The sequence below is a fragment of the Marmota monax genome, unplaced genomic scaffold, assembly GCF_021218885.2.
Source record: "Marmota monax isolate L192 unplaced genomic scaffold, Marmota_monax_Labrador192_F-V1.1 WCK01_AAM20220418_F8-fsc00041, whole genome shotgun sequence".
Classification (NCBI taxonomy): domain Eukaryota; kingdom Metazoa; phylum Chordata; class Mammalia; order Rodentia; family Sciuridae; genus Marmota; species Marmota monax.
Window position 1 is genome coordinate 15,115,516 of NW_026695238.1, and position 15,379 is coordinate 15,130,894.

A 15,379-nucleotide genomic window follows, 5' to 3' on the forward strand; every position below is an offset into this window, starting at 1 on the left:
GTTGGTAGAGTGCTTGCCTTGCATGCATAAGGCCCTGGGTTCAATCCCCAACACCACCACAAAAAAAAAAGAAAAAAAAAGTCAGTAGCATGTCTATATACTAATAGTTAACTATGTGAAAAAGGAATCATGAAAACAGTCCCATTTATAATAGCTACAAATGAAAAAAAAAAAAACAGGAATAAGTGAAAAGATCTCCACAATGAAATCTATAAAACATTGATTAAAGAAACTAAAGAAGACACAAATAAATGGAAAGATAACCCATGTTCATGGATTGAAATAATTAATAGTGTTAAAATGACAATACTACCCAAAGAAATCTGAGGAGTCAATAATTCCTATCAAAATACCAATGACATCCTTCATAGAAATAGGAAGAATAATCTTAAAATTTACATGGAACCACAAAAGATCCCACATATTCAAAGCAAGCTTGAGCAAAAAGAACAAAACTGGAGGGGTTGGGGTATAGTTCAGCGGTAAAGCATTTGCCTACCGTGCACGAGATCCTGGGTTCTATCCCCAGCAAATAAAATAAAATAAAATAAAATAAATGGAGACATCACACTATTTGACCTCAGACTTTACTACCAAACTATAGTAACCTAAACAGCATAGCAATGGCATAAAAACAGTCACAAAGACCAATAATGGAACAGAATAAAGATCCCAGAATTAATGTAGCATTCACACCAACTGATTTGTGACAAAGGTGACAAGGACATAAAGGAAAAGACTGTCTCTTTAATAAACGATGTTGGGGAAACTGAGAGCCACAAGTGAGATCAGGCCATGTCTCTTAACACATGCTGCAAAAATATCAACTGAAAATGGATTAAAGACTTAAGTGTAAGATCCAAAACAATGAAAATACCAGGAGAGAGCATAGGAGAGGTGTTTCATGATATTGATCCGGGCAATAAGACCTCAGAATCACAGGCAACAAAAGCAAAACCAGACAGACTGTACACAACTAAAACCCTTCTGCACAACAAAAGGAGCCATCAACAGAGGGAGAGAGACATCCTACAGAAGGAGAGAAAGTGTTTGTAAAGCATGCATCTGACAAGCGGCCGGTACCCAAAACGTACAAGTAATTCAGATGGCGGTATAGCAAAAAACAAATAACCCAGAGAAAAAAATGGGAAAAAGACCTGAATAGGCATTTCTCAAAAGAAGACATATAAGAGACTAACAGATAGATTAGTCTACCTATGGTCAGCATCATAATCATCAGGGAAACGAAACTTACGATCACAATGAGACATCATCTCACCCCAATTAGAATGGCTATTACCAAGAGACAAAGACAACCAGTGTCAGTGGGAATGTAGAGAAAGGGAAACTTCACACGCCCTTGTGTAGATACACTGTCAAATGCAAACTGTACAGCCATGTGGAAAACAGCATGGGATTCTCAAAAAAATTAAAAATAGAACTTCCATATGATAACCATCTTGATAAATGTAAGCATCATATATAAAAGGAAAAATCTGATAGATGAATGAAGGCTCTCATGTTTTCTTGAAGAGAAAAATGGAATATTTAAGCCAGGGTAGTGGTACATGCCTGTAATTCCAGTGGCTCTGGAGGTGAAGGCAGAAGGATCACAAGTTCAAAGCCAGCTTCAGCAATGCTGAGGTGCTAAGCAACTCAGTGAGACCCTTTCTCTAATTAAAATACAAAATAGGGCTGGGGGTGTGGCTCAGTGGTGGAGTGTCCCTGAGTTCAAAGAAATGGTACCAAAAAGGGAAATATTTAAGATGTCAATTTTTCACCAAGGAAATATATGAAATTTTAACTTAATAATTAACTTTATTTTTCACAGCAAATTTTATGTTCATGATAATAAATAGTTTCCCCAAAATATAAAACTCATCAGAATGTTTTGATAAAAATTTTTATTAAGCTCATCTGCAGGATAGACAAGAAAGATTAGTTTAAACATTTTGAAAATACAGGTAATAAAGACAGCCTACTTCTTAAATGCCATAAAGCACTACAATAATCAAAGGAATGTGATGTTGGTAGAGAATGGCCATCTCAGAAATGAATTCTAATTAGAAGAAGCATCACAAATACAAAAAAACAGTTTACAAACCAATCAAAAATGTCACAAGACCAATATCTCTTATTAGTATAGAAGAAAAAAGCTTCGAGAAAATACTAGTAAACTGAACCCAGAAATAAAGGATTGTACAACATGACCAAATAGAATGTATCCCAAGAATGCAGGAATGGTCTAACCTGCAAGATCAGTTAATATAAAATCATTTGAATGGAATAAATGTCAAAAAAACACCCGATGGACTCCATGACACATGGACTCCTATAGAGTTGGACAAAATTCAATACCCTTTCATGGTAAAACACGCAACAAACCAGGTATGAAAGAAAACTTTCTCAACTTGATAAGGGGCATGTATAAACTTCACAGAAACATCCAACTTAGTTGTTCAGGACTGGGAGATGAGGACGTCCACTCTCAACACCACCACTCCACATAGTGAGGGAGCTTCTAGCCAGGGCTAGCCAAGGGGAAAGGAAGAACTGAACTATCTCTCTTCACAGAAAACCTGAAATCGTGGATTTCTTTAACAAAGAATACCCAAAGGAGATCTGACCGATGAGCACTTAAAAACTCGCTCAACATGGTTAGCCGTCAGGGAAAAGCAAAGCAAAACCACAGTGAGATACCATTTTATACCCACCAAGGTGAGTATACTGAAGACAGACGATAACAGGCTTCGGTGAGAATGTGAACCTGGAACCCTGAGATACTGCACTCTGGAGAACAGTCCGGAAGTTCCTCAAAAGATTAAACAGAGTTACCAGACGACCCGGGGATTTTATTCCTAAGCATATTCCCAAGAGAAATAAAACATACATTCATACAAAAAGTTGTACACAAATATTTATAGCAGCTTGAGTTCATAACTGGAAAAAAAAAAGTGGAAATACCCCTAATGTCTGTCCAATGATGAATGGCAAGTGGGATGGATGCCCATTGTATGGGCATAAAAGTAAGCCATAAAAAGTGAGTATTGCTATGCTCCAAACCCACGAATGAACCTTGACAACATTTTGCTTAGTGAAAGAAGCCATTCACTAAGGACCACACATGGCGATTGCATTTTGAGACACAGGAAGCTCCGTAGAACCAAAGAGTAGATTCTTATGTGCCGGGCCCTTAGAGGTTGTGAAAAATGGGAAGTTAGTGGCTGCTAATAGGAACAGGATTCCTTTCGAGAAGATAAGAGAATGTTCCCAAATTGATTTGGTGACGGAGTCGTCATGTCTTTGTGAATGTACTAAAAACCCTTGAATTGTACATTCAAAATGGATGGGACTGTATGAGATACAAATTACGCCTCAATGAAGCTGTTATTGCCATTGGAAGGATGCCAAAAAAGTTTGGAACATTGATTAACAGTAGGGGAATCTACTTGTTTTAGATTCTCAAAATAAATTCCCCAGGTAAACTCCAAAGGAATCAAAGCAATACATATTTTCTTCAAGCAACAGGCCACTTTGAGAAAGAATTCATGGTTCCCATGCCTTGTGGTGGGGCGCTAGGGAATGTGGTATGTGTGGGCAGGCAGGGCTGGTCATCTGGGCTTGGCCCCCATGGTTCATGAGTCATGCATGCTGCTTTCTCTTGGGCCTCCTGTTCTTTGGCTAAGTGGCCAGATCCCAAATTCTAGGGTCAATTAAGAGCATGCAGAAGGGCTTCTGCCTGACCCAGGGGAGACTTTAGATCCTTCTAGAAGAAGTGGACCATCCCTCTCCCCTGTGGTGGAGCACTTGATCAACACTTGGGGCAATTATCCTGGGGTTGAGCCTCTAGTTAGGCATAGAGGGGGCTCATGTGTCTACACACCGTGAGTAGACAGCTGGCCAATGTGGGGACAGTGGTCCTCAGCAGGGCCAGCTGAGCAGACCTGAATCTATGCTAATCTCCAGGCAGAGGGCCACGGAGCCACCAAAGCCACATCCCACATTGTCAAGGCCTGGAAATTTCCCTGGTAGAAAGCACCGGGCTCTTCTCTTGGCCCCCAATACAGCCCTCAACAGAGTCAAACGGGCACACCTTGTCTCCCCTCCTGCGACCCGGCTTTCTGGTACCAGCCCAAAGATGAACTCCTGGTGAAATGCCCAGCTAGGTGATTGCCTGAGATCGCTTGCTTCCTGGAAACACTGTCTACAGACCAGGAAACATGGGGGAGCAGCATCCTTTACCAAAAATGGCAACGCTCGTTTCAGCTGTGTTGATCCATGGTGCTTCTCTCTGGTTCTAGTTAGCTAGCTTGGCCTGGTGTCTGTTGAGGCTGCTTTTAGGTTGGATTCGAGAAATCTTTTCCATCGAGGGTAAAAGTCTTTTCCAGACTTGTAGCTCTCTGGAGTGGGGCCGAGGTCACCCCATGTGATGTTAGCCACTTACCAGGTTCACACCGATGTACGGTGAAGGGGGTGGTGGCTTTTCTAGTTTAGCCCTTCGCATGGTTAAATAATTTTTAAAAATTCAGTAGGACACAGAAAGCGCTCCTATTAAGTGGACAGATTGCTGAATGTTTACAAACTGAACACGCTTGGTAACCAGAACCAGATTCCAAAGGAGAGCATGGCTGTTGCCCCAGAACTCCCTGGATCCCCGTCGCTGTCCTCCCTGCCCGCGGGGAACTCGCAGCTGACAGCATCTCCTCCTTTTGCCCGGTTGGTGGTTTATGTGATGGGGTCGTTCAGAATGCTCTCTTTGGTGTCTGGCTCCTTTCTGTGACATTACACTTGTGAGATTCGTCCACGTTGTCTCAAGTTGTCCTAACTGATCCTTGTCCTCCACAGCAGGGGCTCTCACCTGGGCCAGATGCAGAGTCCCCTGGAGAACTGACATAGGGGTCGATTCAGGGAAGAATGTGTACTTTAAAAAGTTCGCAGTAGCGGGGCTGCACCTGGAGAATCCCCTTTTCTCTGGAGAAGGAGCCTGACCCTGCACTGTTGCCGCTTCTGGACTTCTTCAAGGGGCAGTAGGTACTGGAGGGATGGTGTGGAGACCCTGGTGTCCCCAGGGCCAGGTGCAGGACCAGCTCAGAGTCCTGAGGGGACATGGCTTCTGTAGTTAGCCAGAAGAGAGGGTTTAATTCTCTCTGGTCCTGAGCCTGCCAGGACCCTGTGCCTTGGGTCCTCCTGGCTCAAGCACTGGACACCCAGCAGGGCCTTCTGGCCCCTTCAGGATGGGCACTGTCCTTGGGCCTATGGTGGAGATTTCTGGAACATAATGGGTCAGACCATGGGAAAAAGGGCCCCAGTGTCACACTGCCCACAGCATCGGTGACTCCCTCCCTCCCCACCAACATGTCTCCAACATGGAGAAGGTGGACACACCCTGAGCTGCAGAGTGTGCTTTCCACTCTCCCAGAGAGACTCAGGCTGTTTGGTTTCTGGTGCTTTCCTGACTTCCTTTGTTCCTTACAACATCCCTGGGACAGGGAGACCAGTTGGCTATTGTTTGTCCCCTGTTAAGAAGTCTGAAGTTCGGGGACACTCAGGAATTTGCCTGAGACCACACAGCTCCTCAGTGGCTGAGATGGGATTCCAACCTGGGGCTGCCAGGTCCCTGAGGAAAGATGGCCACACAGCTGTCCTCATCAAAGAGCAAAGGTCAAGGGCAGGAAGCCCAGTAGGGGCTGCCAGGGGCCCGGACAAGACTAGCCGGAGCCGCTCAAGGAAAGAGTGCCAGACTGCCAACTGCCACCTGCTCAGCCAGTCCCTCCCTCAACCCACGTGCGACCTGCCAGTGGGGTGCCTGGGCTGGTGAAGGGCTCAAGCAGCCCCAACGTGGCTGTGCATGGCCTGTCCCTCGCTTCTTGGTGCAGGAGGGCAGGCGGGGTGGTGGTCTCCTCCAGCTCACTCTAGGGCAGCGCTGTAGCTGTGGGGTGGGTCTGCCCCCTTCCCTGAGGTGTTAGCCGGGCTACAGCTGAATGGACCTCTGAGAGGAGATGTCAGGGAGAAGGTGTGCCCCCTGCATGTCTGGGATGGGTCTGGTCTCCTTGGGTGTTCGACGTGCCCCTGGAGCCTTGGAGTCTGTCTATTGGGTGACATTCCCTGCATCGTTCACCCATGGAGTTTAGCCTGGGTCCTTAGTGGGTATTCCCTGTCCCCCATGTTGAGCACAGCTGGGTCCCACAGTGAGACCCATGTGGCCCTTCCCCAGCAGAGCAGGCAGAAGAGAATGTCCTAACATTCCCATCAGCCCAAACAGAGTGTGCAGCCTCTGTCCCCTCTGCCACATGCCTGTGCAGTACACGCCTGAGAGCCTGGTGCCGGGCCTCGCACAGACGAGCCCCAGACAGTCCTCCCAGGCTGCTCCTCTCCCTTTGGGGACTGAACGAAATGTTCTAGTTGTTTCAATTGCTTGTTTTGTTTTGTTTTTCTGAATAAAGACTGAAAGGCAGTAAAATATATAAGTTCAGTATAAAGAGCAGGTGTGGAGTTTGAGGATATAAACTGAAGTTCCGTCAGATCCCCCCACCCCACGCCCAGCTCTATCCCAGGGAGCAAAATCTAGGCCTTGTCTCAGGGGCCTGGCTGGTGGAGCTGCTGAGAGCCTTCCCCTTGGGGCATGGGGCACGGGGCACATTGGTGACAGCAGCCGCTCAGAGGGGATGACAAGGGGAGGGGACACAGCAACCTACTTTCTTAAAGCAGTCGCCTGCTAGCCGCAGTGACTGCGGTCCTCTTGTCTGCCTTCAGACTGGGTGTGAGCCACAGGAGGGAGTGAGTCTGGGACAAGGACCACTCCTAGGGTGAGCGGCCTCAGGCCACCGCCTTTGGCAAGCTCCCTGCTGCCTGTGGGCAAGGTCAGCTTGTTCCAGAGGAAGGAGGGCCAGGCCCGCCAGGTGCCGAGTCTCAGGGAAAACAGACTCCGTGAAAGTGGGCAAGGTCATTTCCACAGCCAAATAGGGATGTTTCTGTGCTGGGGCTGCCTGCCCTACACTGCGTCTTTGTTGGTTCTGGTACAGGAACTGTTTGCAGATTGCAGTGGTGGTGAACTCACCAGCCCACATTCAAGGGGGTTTATAAAAAGCCTGATCAAAATGACAGGGCCAATATTGGTGTCTTAGTCTAACCTAACCCTGGAGAGGGGGCAGCCTGGATGCCACTGCCCAGACCCCAGGTGCTGACTGACCAAGTGGAGTGGACCTTTGGCCTCAGAGGTTGGGCTGAGCCCATCAGATTCCCTCTTTCAGAAGTGAAGATCTGGATGATCTTGAGGGCTCCAGTGTGGGGCAGACCCTTTCCTGGGGCTCTGCAGAACAGCCAGGAGGCAATTTCAACCAGTTCTCCTCATCCCTTCCTCTGCAGAGCCTTCTCTCCCCTGCGCAGTGCTGGAAGCATTCAAAGTGCCTTCACGTCTGGTCCCAGAGTCTCCCCAGAGGCCTGTAGGTAGGAGGGGACTGCTCAGGCCCCAGTAAGGTCAGCAAAGCTGAGGTTATGCCCCGTGTTTGTGGGCCAGCGGAATCAAGACCATGGAGGGGCCTGGGCCTCGATAATGGGCAGAGGAGAGGAGAGACAGACGCCACGGAGGGAAACCAGGGCAGAAAGGCCAGAATTTCTGCTTTGATTTCATTTTTAAAGAAGCATACTATAATGACAGGGTGTTGAAGGGCTGTGGTTTCTCTCAACTATCTCTCATCTAAAGAAGTGACAAGATTTGAGCAAACTCTAGATGGTCCCCGTCCTCCTTTCAGCAGCACAGGAGTTGAACCTGTGGCTGTGAGGTGACTTTAAGAGGTACATCAGTCAGATGTTCAAAAATGTAACAGTTACAGATTTTCTAAAAAAAAAAAAAAATCCAATTTGTACATCACACCTGTGCCTTCACAGACACCAATCCTCAGGATGAAAATAAAATAAGGAATTTCATTTAAAGCCAATCTGTGCAAAGTCTTAACGGTACAGGTGGTAGATGGGTGTGTCAAAAATTGTAAACATGGAAAGTAAATGATTGACATTTGGGAATGTGAAAATAAAAGGAAAACTACAACGAAAGCAACTCGGAAAGTGTTTTTCAAAGTGGAGGCAGGAGCCCATAGGGAGCAACTCCGCACTGTTCTAGCCATTGCTGCCTGAATGTGAACCTTGGTCACCTCCACCCTTTGACCCAGGCCTCTGAACCACCTAAACCAGACAAATGCACTGTGCCCAGAGGCTGAGGATGCATACCCAGAGGTTACAGGACTCTTGCTTTATGGACAACTTCTGAGTTTGAGTGACAGGAATCAGTGGATTGAGCCAAACTAGATGAGCCAACACTGCCACCAGCTCCCCGCGTCCTGAGCCAGGCCCTCTTCCCGCTGCCTGACTACATGGTTAGCTCTGAGCGGCAGCAGCTGCAGCAGCAGCAGCGGTGGCCAGGAATTCGACAGAAGTGCAGATTCTTGGGTCCTCCCTGGGAGCCCTGCAGTGGGGCTCAGACCAGCTGTAACAAAGAGGAAGTCCTTCTAATGACCTCCTGTGGCCTCCACCTTCTTAGACTGGCCTCGGTGAGGCAGACCCTCTCTGGAGGATGTGTGCAGAGAGTGTGTCTGCACATTTTCAGGGCAGGGGCACAAGCCCCAGTTCTCCTAGGATGCGCCATTCTGCGTATCTGACACAAGTTGCCTGCATCCCTGAGCCTATGTGCTTTAGTCACAAACGGCCCACACCCTCCTGGGAGGTTGGCAGGACATGCGTGCTGCATACCAGTGGCTCTGGCAGGTGTTGGGGCCTCCCTGCACTAAGGAGATTCCTGGGAATCTGCCCCACCTCAAGGTCACTGCTCCTAAAACAGCAGAGCACTGGGTGCTTCCTCCCTATGGGATCCAGGCTCCGTCCTGGCCTGCATCTGAGCCACCCGCATCCTCTCTCTCCCTCTCGTTCCACCCGTCTCCTGAAGGTTCTGGTGATGGCTTCCAGCCTTGGTTGAACCTGGGGTTCATGCTGCAGAGCCACCTGTAGCCAGCCTGTCCCTCCTCTCCCCCGCTCCCCCTCAGTAGTGTCCTCTAGGGCTCCCTGAAGCCTCCCTCTGTTCCCTGCCCTGCCCACCCCCACTGAAGCCAACCCACATGCTGCTCCTCCACTGGCTCCTTCCCCTTCCAGCAAGTATTTACTGGGCACCCCTTTCCCAGGCCAGGCCCGGCTCGGCCTAGTGGGGGAACTGGAAGGCAGGCCAGATGGTCATAACACGACCAGCCAGTGCCAAGCAGAGGTGGCAGCAGGCCACCCAGAAGCCCCCAGCCTGAGCCCTGGCTGTGGGGATCTCTGGTGGCCTTGAAGGTCACACACCATAGGTGCTCAAGTCACATTGATCAAATGCCAGAGGTTGTGCCCTAGGCCCGGGTTAGTTGCTCCCACTTGGCCACCACCGTGAGCCTTAATAGACCAAGACCTAACGGGTCCTGGCCTTTCTGGCCTCCTGGCCTGGGCGAGCACAGACGGATGTCTCAGTTGATTCACGGTCACTGCGCGAGGCAGGCCAGCAGGTCAACTTGATTTCAACAGCGTGTGCCTTTTGCTCTCTGTGGCGGTCATGTCGTGCCTGCTCTGGGATCTCCAGCCCTGCTGACCTTGTCTCAAACGTCCCTGAGAAGGCTGGAGACGTCGGGGAGGAAACCTGCCCAGCTGCACCTGCAGTCCTCTTGCTCCTTCCCCTCCTCCCAGCCACCCCCCGCCTGTCTTCCCAAAGACCCCTCCGGTGCTGACCCCTTCCCACCTGCCCCTTCTCCCCGACACCTGCACACCTCACGTCCCCTCTGGTCATCCTGCACCCTCTTGGGAGCCTGCAGCCTCCATCTGGGCTGCCACCCACCTCACAGCAGAGCTTCTCCATCTTCACTCAGGGCCACTCTGGGCAGGAACCTGCCCTCCAGGACCCAGGACTGTGCAGCCTTTCAGAGACCAGGACCCCCTTCCCCTTCTAGTGTTGTGGGAGGTGCTCATCAGGACCATGAGGCAGAAAGAGGGGGTAATTGCTGGAAATACCCAAATCTAGTTTTTTAAAATAAAGCACCACTGTGTCATATCGTGCTCCTGCTTATGACTTTTTAATGCTCAGAATGGAACCCAAATGCCTCCCCAGGCCTGTCCTCCCGGACCAGCTATGCCATCTCCTGGTCTGGGTTTTGCCTTGGTTTCCCTTGCCCAGTTCTGCCTCTTTCTTGAGGGCTGCATGGACGTTTGGGTGAGCAGAGACCTTCTCCCATCCCTTCTCAGGAGCCTGGAGTTGCTTGTTAAGGAAGTCCTACTGAGCACCTACTGCGTGCTGGGTGCTGAGATGTCAGATCCCACCTGACTGTGCTCAGAGTACTGCTAACAGCAGCCTCCTGCCCCAGAGCCTGGACCCCATCTGTGCCCTGGCTCTGCCTCACCCACCCCTACCACCTGTGCCAGCATGGGGCCCCTACTGCTGTGCCCTTAGCATGGCGTCCTTCCACCTGTCACTTTCTTCAAGCCTTTGCCCTCCCCCTGCTCATACAAGCTGATGAGGCTCCAGGCAGATGGAGGCCTGTGGGGTCTACGGAGACTCAGACCTGTACCAGGCCAGAGAATTCCCAAGAGGGCTCCCCACAACAGGGCAACTGACCCAGGGGTCAGGGTACTCAGACACTGCACCATGGATGCAGGCTTGGGCAGTTTGCAACAGGTGACACCCTTTTCTATCCATGACCCCCTTGCCTCTCAGGGATCCAGAAAAGCCTTCGCCATTCTCTGCCAGCCCACCTGCTCAAGGTGGCACAGATACAGCATGGTGGCTTTTTTCCTGGGTTACCAAGCATCTATCTGCATGTAGACCTCCAAGCCCCTTCCACCTGCTGGCAGAGGAGGTGCACGCATCTCCTGCTCCTTGCCATGACAGACATTGCTAATCAATGGAGGCACTCCTTCCCGTAAGCCTCACGTGGGCCTTGTTGCCCTCAAAACCCCTCTGGGCAGCCTTTAGTGTAGACCAGAGCCAACTCAAGGATGGATCCTATTCTCCATTCTGGGAAACTAACCAGTAAGCTAGTTGGTTTGGGGGCTGCCAGAGTCTCACACTCAACTTCCTCACCCTTCCCCCAAACTGACTCCCACACCCCCGTGCACAAGGCTGGTGGGACGCTAACCATCCCATGGGAACAGGAAGGACTGGAACTGGCAGAGAGCTCCTCATGTGTCCCCACATGAGGAGTGAGGGAGCAGTGCCCCCAAAGCTGTGCTTACACACTCCAGGGGCCTCTGTCCAGGTTCTCAGCTGGGAGATAAGGGTCCCCTGACCCTCAGGATTACTCCCTCCATGTTACAACACCCACATGCTCACATCACACTCCTGCAGAAGACTAAACCCTGGAGGAGCCAGGGAGCAAGCCTCAGGACCTGGAGAGCCTGGAACTGGGTGAGAAAGCAGGGAGAGGTCAAGGGAACAAGATGCATGCATTAGTGCCCGGGACACCCAGCAAGAGAGAAGGACATTCACAAAGACCTGACCCTAAACTGTGCTCCCATTAACAGATTCTGGTTAACCTCCCATGCCACTTCTTTTTGGCAATTTCTGAGCTATTCCTCCAATGAACACAGAGCAGCTACAATGATGTTTTCCCAAAAGCAGCCTGGGGGGGGGGGTCTGTTTCTCTGTGAGCCTCAACATGGTTTCATTTTGACCCTGAGCTAGAAACTCCGTTCCTTACCTTCAACTTGGAACCCAAGATAGCCAACTGTAAGGGACATGGCTTTTGACTTGGAACCAGCTCCAAAGAGATTAGAAACCCACAGAAAACTACAGGCACTGCTGATGAAGACTCGTTTCTGTGCCAGATGTCCTTTTAAATCCAACAAGGAACCTGAGAGTCATTTTAAGGTTCAAAGCTAACTTCCTAAAAAGGAACTCGGCAGAAAGAAGGCTTCCATCCAGCCCTCAAGAATCTACCCGGAATGTTTTTATCACTCAGACGAGAGCAAAACATGTCTTTATAGCGGTTCGCACTTTCCCAGTGGGCTTGAAACCAGAGAGCGCCATGAAAAAATAGAGCCCACGTTCCAAAAGCTGGAAATTTTTTGCCCATGGTGGGATTGCACGGGAACCTATTTGGGTGCAAGAATGCTGATTGGATTAGCTCTGAGTAGAAACGTGGGCTTTTCTACTTTGGGATGACAGTAACCAGGAGGAAGCAGCTGGGGATTGAAAGGAAGATGGGAACTTGGGAGAGAGGAAGGGCGTTTATGCCCTTTGAGCCCTTCTGGACCTCCCCTCCCTGGGCCCAGAGCCACGCAGCATGTACCTACTTGCCGACTAGATGAAGGGAGTGCTTTCTCAGGACTCCTGGTCGTGGTGGACTGAACTATGCACACGGCAGCCTGGATTAACACGTGCACAGAATTGAGCAGTGCTCCCCGAGACACGCACTGGGAATGGCTCTGCCACTTCAGGATGGGACCTGGGGACAAGGCCCTTGGGCCATGTTCACCTTCCTTTCTTAGCCCCTGGGCCCCTGACCCTTTTAATAAGGGCACTGTCCAAATTGCTCATCCTTCCAGCATACCTGGGTATTAAAGTTTGTCTTTAATAGAAAACTCATCAATAATAAATTAGTGCCCCTGTTTCTAAGTTCATCCCAAATCTGGGAAATCGATGATCAGAACTTCCAGCCCTGGAAGACCCCAAGGCTGGTGCACAAAGCTCCAGCCTAAGCTGAAGGTCGCTGAGGCAGAGCCATGGAGCTGGGTAGGCAAGTGAGGGGCAAGATTCCCACGAGACACCTTGGCCACACATCCACGACGCTGACCCCACACATCCCCCATGCTGACCTGTGTGAACTGTGGGGTCCGGGTATCAGGCTGGGGCCCCCTCCACCTTCCCTCTGCTCCAGCAAACCTGGGCCTCCACATCCTTCTTCCCCTGAGAGGCTCTGCCCCACCTTGCTGAAACCACGGTGTCCTTTCACCAGGAACGTGCCATTGGATCAGTGTGCTATTTAAAGAACTTGCAATGTTCAATTAGGGTGAGTGAGGGAAAAATGGCTGTTTTATTTCCAAGTCAGAGCCTTAAGAGTATACTCATCTATCCATCTACTCTCCTTCACCTCCTATAAAATAATAAGTGATATAAGATAGGTCAATGATGCCCAGCTCAAAGGCCACCTCCCCCCTGCCGGCCTGCCTGGTCATCCCTTGGATGGTCCACATCCCTCTCATTTGAACATGGGAGTCTGTCTCCCCCCTCCAAGGTTCAGGCAAGTTGTAGTGTGGAACGCCGGCCTGACCCAGGTCCCAGGCCTCCATCAGCCCACGGAGCTATTTCCCTGAAGGAAGCTGCTGGGGACGGTCCAGCCAATGTCCTCTTATTAGTGCTCAGACACATGGTGTCTCCCAGGGAGTTGGGCTTCAGGGACTACTGTCACCCAGGGGAAGCAGAGACAAACTGGGGGCCTCCTTGGGCATTTCCTCCAGTCCTGAGGCAGAGCCCCCTGTGGTCTGATATCCCTGAAAGTGGACAAGAAAAAGAAGGAATTCCTTCCGAGGCTCAGCCTGCTCTGCCAGCGGCCTCCTGAAGGTTCCATGGGCGTGGGGATGGGGGGCTTGGAAAAGCGACACTCAGGATCAGCTCAACCCAAACCCCTCTCAGCCCCACGACCCAATAACTGTCTTTGGTGTCAGGGCGTGACCTGTGCTCCCCGCTAGGCACAGCCCTACCTTATCCCCTCTCCTGTCAAGACCACCGTCATCTCACCAATTCTTACAGAGACAGGCGCTCAGCAATCGGTGGATGAAGCAATAAAGTGGGGCAAGGCTGGGGGTGACTTTGGAGTGTCAGAGCCCGTTCTTACCCAGGGAGGCAGCTGCTGACGGACGGTGGGGCTAGAGGAGGCCGCCAGGGGTGGCGTGTTTGACTTAGGGCTGGCAACCTCGCTGGCTTCTTGGGATAGACACTGGCCTCTGTGACTCATGGAGCCAGTAGGGATGGGTGGCTAGATTTGGCCCCCTTGGGGTCTCTGGGTGGCCACGCAAAGTCTGGGCTGCTTGCTCGGTGGCATGGGCTTTCTGGGCGGAGGCGAAATGGAGCCGGCAAGCGCCTGTCCTCCTTGGGCTGTGCTGCCACTTCTACTTCAGGTGTGGCCTGCTGGCCTTCTGCAGAGACCCCCGGGAGGATTCCAAGACAATCTGGGGTCAGGAAGGGGTGGAGTGGGGAGTGGGGTTGAGAGAGATGGTCCACTGTCCACCTTCATGGACCAGAAAGCTCAAGACTCCCCAGAGACACTGCCAAGTGGCCCCTGAGGCAGCCCAAGGCGTGGGCAGGGGGAAAAGAGGGAAAATTAAGTGGGAAAACCGGCAGACAGAGGGGCGGGGAGGACAAAGAAACAGGACAAAGGACACAGCAGGAGCACTCCCACCAGCAGTCCCACTGCTTCAAGACCCTCATTTCTCCAAAGGCAAAACCACATCCGTGACCAGCAGAAGCCGCAGAACAGTCCAAAGTGTGTGAGTTGCCAGTCCCCGCTCTACGCAGCCAGTGGCCCTGGGAACAGCCCCAATATCGACCAAGATGGAAATAAGAACCTTTCACCTCCCATCCAAGGAAATCGCGTCCCCAGCTGCGTCACACCATACTTCGTCTTTGATTCTGAGGGGTGGGGTCTTTGGTCCTACTGAAATGGCCCTGGAGCAGTGGGCTGTCACTTCAGATGACTTCTGCTCCCAAATACACTTCTTACCCTGAGATTGGAGCACACAGGAATCGCAGCACTTCACAGTTTACATATACATTTATTACCAGGGCAGGAAGCAGGGCATGCAACCTGTGCGGCTCTGGGCCCCGTCCTCAGTCCCCTGGTTGGCTTGGCACTGCGCTGTCATTGTGGAAGCCCTGTCTTTTTAGCAAGGGGCCCTGCAGGCTCATCAGGCTCGGGGCCCTGCAAGTTAGCAGCCACTCCTGTTTATTGTCCCATGTGCCCCCGCAACCAGATGGGAGAGGAGCTGGAAGGAATTGCTGCTCCAAGTCACAAATGGTGAGACTGAGACCCTGGAGGGGTGAGGCACAGGCAAGATGGGCTTTCTCAAGCCCAGCTTGAGAGCCAGGGCTTCCTCAGTGAATGGGTGTGTGGCGCTCCACTCTCCTGCCCGTCCCCACAGGGACTTCTATTTAATTTCTACTTTCATCTCATTTCGTTAAAAAAAGTCAAAGCCATTTGCTCACCTGCCAGTGAGGAGCCCCTGGAGGCTGGGTCGCCAACAGCTCTTCCTCTCCTGTGCACTGTCCTGCCCGGGAGCCGCAGAGCAGACCTGTGTGCCCAGATAAATCCACAGGCTCTCAGCTCAGTCACAGAGGGCCACAGGCAAATGCTCCGTCCTCTCTGGGAAAAGCCTC

The 15,379-nt window shown here is 51.0% G+C and overlaps 1 protein-coding gene across 2 annotated transcripts in view; it reads right to left on the minus strand.

Moving 5' to 3' along the window:
* Positions 1-15,379, minus strand: part of Ngef (neuronal guanine nucleotide exchange factor) — a 91,041-nt gene extending 75,662 nt beyond the window's left edge. For both annotated transcript variants that reach the window (XM_046439773.2, XM_046439772.2), the window contains exon 1: positions 15,209-15,379. The gene's annotated coding sequence lies outside the window, so the exon portion shown is untranslated. The remainder of the gene's footprint in view (positions 1-15,208) is intronic.